Here is a 6,177-nt window from a genome sequence, read left to right on the forward strand (position 1 = left end):
TATACTAATTACTCCCACTGTCAATCTTAAGGGCCAGCCCTTGCCCCTGATGTAGTTTATTCTTTCTTTCCCTTGCCCCGCATGTAGTTTATTCTTCCTCCAGGAAGTGGAGTGGGTATTAGTACTCTTGGCACAGACAACTTGTGTGTATATATAGATCAGCAACCAGGATACTTGTAGACAAGGTCTGCAACCAAAGCAAGGACCCTGAATTAAGGGCACACTGTAAAGCCCTTAGAAAAGAGCCATGATTTAACAGATGGCAGAGTCCTAAGACAAGTCAAGATTTGGGCTTGGAATTGAGTACCTCTGACTAAATGTGAGTCCACAGGGAACTGCCACTTGGCTCTAGCATGTCTTAACCTAGAGCATAAGGAAAAGCTGGGGGTGCAGCTTCATACCCAGAGAAGCAGCATTAGAGAAACAGAAACACAATTTAAAAATGTGCCTCAGTTACTCAGCCATTAGCCATGCCCAACACATTGGATAGGACAGAGCCAGGAATGAGGATACCTCAAAGTCTCGCGAAATTTGGATTCCATCATGAAAGAAAAAATAAAGAAGACCAGCAGAGTGAACAGGTGGGTTGACAGGAAGCCTGCCTCAGAATAGTGTGAGGTTTGGGTAACATCGCAGAAAAAAAAAAAAAAAAAGAAAGAAAGAAAGAAGGAGGGAGGGAGGGAGGGAGGGAGGGAGGGAGGGAGGGAGGGACGGAGGGAGGGAGGGAGGGAGGGAGAGAGAGAGAAAAGGAAAGAAAGAAAGAAAGAAAGAAAGAAAGAAAGAAAGAAAGAGAGAGAGAGAGAGAGAGAGAGAGAGAGAGAGAAAGAAAGAAAGAAAGAAAGAAAGAAAGAAAGAAAGAAAGAAAGAAAGAAAGAAAGAAAGAAAGAAAGAAAGAAAGAAAGAAAGAAAAAAAAAAAGAAAGAAAGAAAGAGAAAAAGAAAAAGAAAAGAGAAAAGAAAAAAGAAAAGACCAGATCAGACCAGACCAGCTCACCATGCACATAAGATGGGACATTGCCTCAGAATATCGCGAGGTTTGGGTTCCATTTTAGAAAAAACAAACAAACAAACAAAACAGACCAGGGCAGTATGTATATGAGGTAGGGCACTGCTTCAGAGTATAACGATAATTGGATGCCATTTTAGGGGAAAAAAAAAACAAACAGCACAGCATGCTTGATAGATGGGGGGTGCTGCCACAGATTCTCGTGATATTTTTTCTTTTTAAGGAAAAAAAAATAGCACAATGTGCTCACTCGGGTAGTGGGGGTCACTGCTACAGAGTCTAACTAGGTTTGGGTGTCATTTAAAAAAAACAGCACAGTATGTACAGTAGGGTTTGGTGGGCTACTGCCACAGACCCTCATAAGGTTTGGGTGCCATCTTAAAAAACAAAAACCAGCACAGTTTGCACACAAAGAAGGGTCCCATTGCCACAAACTCCCCTGAGGTTTGGGTACCATCTTAACAAAAAAAAAAGTACTAGCACAGTATGAGACATGAAGTAGCAGGGACTGCCAGAGTCTGTCTTGGAGTTTAAGTTCCGTTTTTAAAATAAAAAAAGCTGATTGTATCTGCTTGGAAGACTGGCAGTTCCCACACTCAGGCTCCCACATTCGAACCAACTGGATTGTTTTTGTGCACTAGGTTCTATTTTATGAGAAAGAGATAAATCACAAGTAACCGAGTTAATGTGGAGAATTTGTTTAGAAGCACATCCCACGGCTAGTCTGTGGGAAGTGAGTTTATTCTCCCAAAGCTCTTAAAAAACGACATGTTTAATGTCGGCCCAGAGGCTTGTTACCCTCAAAGGCGCCTTCTGCTCAACATGGTTTTAATACTAGGTGTGCACACTGCCTTCTGTCTTTTTAAAAATTAGTCATCTCTGTATAGGACGAGTGTGAATCTTACGAAAGCAAAGGAGACAACGAAGCAGACAGCACGCTCTCACACTTTATGGTTAATCTGAGAATTGCAGTCTTATGGAAGCAAGTTTTGTTCACTTAAGAAATTAATTTTTTATTAATATTTACTTAATAAGTGGATCTTACTTGGCTCCAAGCAGACTCCCACATAAGAAGGTCTATGTGTAAATAATGAGAATAAACCAGTGTCTTTGGGCAACTTCAAATATCAGCCCCTGCCAACTCTGAAGGGACAATTCCCACTGTTAACAAACGGGACAGCGAGACTAGAGGCAGACTAACACGGAAAAATAACTGTTTTATTTTTATTTTTATTTTTATTTAACTGCCGATGTTGGTGCGTTTTACCTGTCCTTGAACTCTTTTTTGTCAGTATTTTATAATTACTATGTAATGTTGCCTCAGGTAAATCAGCTGTGCCATACTGTGACAACTTCCCAATCTGAACTGAATGATTTCAATTATTTCTATCATTTAGCTGTATTCTTGAGATAATTATTTAGCGGGAGAACTTTTCTCTGATCATTCTCCTAAAGAAATTCCTAAGAATTGAACTATAATCAGTGTCTTTAAGATAGCTTCTGAATACCTCCATGTCTCTATATGTGCATATGTTTTCCAAATCTGTTCACCATTTTTAATGTTGATTTTTATCACCATTTAACACTGTTGAAGGGCCATTTAACTTGATGTTTTTAAATTTTAACTTTTAGTCATTCTTCTTACACATTTCTCCTCACGGATTATATATTTCATCAACCTATGTGATTGGTTGCCCTGTAAATTATTCTAAATAAAAATAAATAGTATGAACACTTTTCAAAAAAAATAAATAAAATAAAAAAGGACCCATGCATTACACCAAAATAATAATAATAACAATAAATGGGTAGAGGTTGTAATATTACCTCAAAGTTTCCTTAGCATTCATAAAGCCTTAGGTTGAATTTTCATGGTGCTAAAAGCACAGGTTATTAAATAAACGTGTGAAATATTTGAAACCTCTCTCTAAAACTCTGATGTACAGTTAGATATGAGAGGGAAAGGGGAAATTGACCAGGATGAGGATAAAAGGAGGTGATGAAATAGAACAATAGGTGAGGGAAGTAAGCAGCATATGATCAATGTACAAGGTATACATGTATGGACAACAGTTCCTGTAACTTAGACAAAGAAAAGGTCAGTTGTTGTAGGTGTCGATTAACATTTACTATTGATATATCTTTTAGTAAAGCTGCTGTTAGTCCTAAACTGCTGTATAACCAAATCACCACACAGAGACTATGATTTATGTAATTAACCTAAAACACAGTGCTGGGCAATAGCTACTCCATCCTGAACCTCCAAGCCCTCATAGTTTCCTCACATTTAGATTTCCCACATTATACTTGCTTTTAGGGATATATTAGGTCAAATGCATCTCTCCAAGTCATTCCAAGACCTCTCTCCCTCTCTCTCTCTCCCAGCTCTCTCCTTCCCTTTGTCTCCTCTGGATGCTCCCCTCTCTTCATGTTTTCTTTCCATTGCACAACATTGTGGCTGGTGGCTTTATTTTGGCATGTTTACACAAAGTTGAGACAGGTGATGCTTAAAATAAGCATCACAATACAATGTCCAGATTGAAACCAGAGAGTGGGGGAGAGAAATCATCATTTGAATGAACAAGGGTAAAGTGTATACATTCCAAAAGAACATTAGAGCAACAGTCAGTTTAAAATGTTTGAGCTGGATGCTGGCATTCTTGTTGAATGCATACTGAAATGTGGTGCATTGCACAGTAGTGTTTAAAATGTTCATCAGTGAGGAGCTGACAAAGGGAGAGCTCACTCTGCTCCTCTGAAAGGTTGTCTGAGAAGGGACATCATTGGTGAAGTATAGGCCCACTTTTGTCTTGTTGTCTAGTACCTAAAATGTCATTGAAGGTGAATGAAGATAAGGGGAACACTTCTACAAATAATGGGGTCACTTAAAGCCCAGGCCCTATATTAAAAACTAGACATGTAGATACAGTCACTGTGCCCAGGGTATTTTCAGTGCAAGAGGACAAAGATGAGTATGAGTTTCAGCATCTCCCTCCCATCTTTGTGTATTTGTTTTCTGTCAGTGTGCATACTTGCAGAAATTTAGAAGCCGAACAGTGGTGACTCAATGTGTTAGAGCTTTGAGTAGCTTAGCTGACAGATTAAGTCCCATGTATCTATTTATCTCTACCATCCCAGCACTGAGATTAGATGTATAAGCCAGCACATCCTACTTTTTTTTTCTTTTTCTATTTTTAAAAACAACCTTCATTTATGTAGGTCTAGCTTCCCTGGAACTCAAAAGGTAGGGCAGTAATGGCTTTGAACTTAAAGAGATTCTTCTACCTCTACTTCCTGAGTACTGCTTTTACTTTTGATTATTTTAATATCATTTATATGCACTATATTTTATCATTTCTCCCTTCCTTCTCCTTCTTCCAACTCTTCCCATGTCTCCCTGACTCCCTCTCAAATTCATGCCCTATTTTCTCTAATTATTATTGTTACATGTAAAGCCCCATTCAGCAAGGTGTCATGGTTCATAAGTATATAACATGCCTGAATAGGGAACCTGATCAAACCTTGCATCTCAAAGAATGCAAACCAGAAATGACTTCAATGAATTTTCAGTCAGTGCCTCCAGATAGGGCATTGTTCTGACTATTATGGAGCTTTCTTCCTCCTGGGTACTATGAAACATTACAGTAGCACAGTACTAGATGTGAATAGAATTGAGAGTATTCAAACACTATAGAAAGGAAGCCATACTTTACTTCAGCAAATGTGTAAGCTTACCCATATGGTGAGGAATACAATGAGTTCTTAGATACTGATATCATCATACCCTGGGAAAAGGAGGACGTAAGAATTGGTGAAAGCCAGAATGTTCTCAACATGCTCAAAGTGGTCATAGTACATTATTTCCCTTATTGCAGTTACCTGCTCTACTACCCAGATTCTTTCCTGTTGTCCTTTGACAATAGTCATTGTGCCCAGGGAACAGAAGAGTAAGGCATGAGAAATGTCTCCAGGTTCTAGGGGATCAAGGATGCTCAAGCCAAGGGAGCCAAGAAAGGAGTCACCTGCTTGCTCTGATCAAGCTTCAGGAGATACTAGACCAAGCACTTCTAATGCTGGTTCCCTATAGCAGTCTCAAAACTCATCATCCAGCAAAAGCGTGGCCTGGAGAAAGCCCACGAAAGCTGCCAGGGCCAAGAGGATGAAATTCCTCTAGGGCCCTACTCGCTACTGGCAGCCCACAGATGGATCTCCTGACAAGGAGACAGAGATGTTGATGGAGTACATGCTCTGCAAGTACAAAGTGAAACAGACTGTGAGGAAGGCAGAAATGTTCAAAGTTATTAGCAAAAGGTTCAAAGAACACTTCCCAGATATCCTCAAGAAAGCTGCCTATTGATTGGATGTGGTTTTTGGTCTTGAGTTGAGAGAAATCCAGTCCCATGGTCAATCCTACATGCTGGTCAGCAAGCTAGATTTCCAGGATGATGGAAGTAGGAGCAGTAATCTATGTCTTCCTACCAGAGGCATTCTGATTTCTCTCTTAAGTGTGGTTTACTAAAATAACTACTGTGCCCCAGAGAAAGAGGTCTGGTACTTCCTGATGTATTAGGCATCTAAGATGGGATTTCACACCTCATCTTTGAGGATGTTAGGAAGCTCATCACTGAAGACCTAGTGTGTAAAAAGTGCTTAGATACCAACCTAGTAAAAGTGATGGACTTTTAAGATAAGGTCAGTGAAACTATGCCTAGTATTTATACATCTCCTCATGAACAGGCTTTGATTAAAGAGGAAGAGAAAGTTCAAGTTGAAGCTGCAGCCAAACATGGCACTAAAGGCAAAGCTAAGGAACATTGTAAGGTGAAGTTCAGCAATGCTACTCACTAGGGAGATACAAGGTAGCTTCCACAATGGAACTGAAAAGGTCTGTTCATCTTTTTGCTTGTTATGCTCAAGTAAAGCATTGGTAACTGTTTTTTTGTTTTGTTTTGTTTTTCAAAATGCTAACTTGGAGTTAGACTGAATACTGCTACATTTTATGGACTGTGCTTTCACTGATGTTTACCAAGTTGAGTGCTCAAAATTTTTGGATTGATTTGAAATACAGTCTATAATTTGAAATGTTCTAAGTATTTCTTGATGTTCTGTAAGATAATATGGTATTAGTGCTAAGAACCATGAAAAAAAGATATTCTAAAATATTGAGTTTTC

General features: G+C 39.2%; 1 pseudogene; it reads left to right on the forward strand.

Annotated features, from left to right (window-relative positions):
* Positions 1-470: 470 nt before the first annotated feature.
* Positions 471-5,853, forward strand: LOC132651513 (melanoma-associated antigen B4-like; annotated as a pseudogene).
* Positions 5,854-6,177: the final 324 nt, after the last annotated feature.

This window comes from Meriones unguiculatus (assembly GCF_030254825.1).
Source record: "Meriones unguiculatus strain TT.TT164.6M chromosome X unlocalized genomic scaffold, Bangor_MerUng_6.1 ChrX_unordered_Scaffold_30, whole genome shotgun sequence".
NCBI lineage: Eukaryota > Metazoa > Chordata > Mammalia > Rodentia > Muridae > Meriones > Meriones unguiculatus.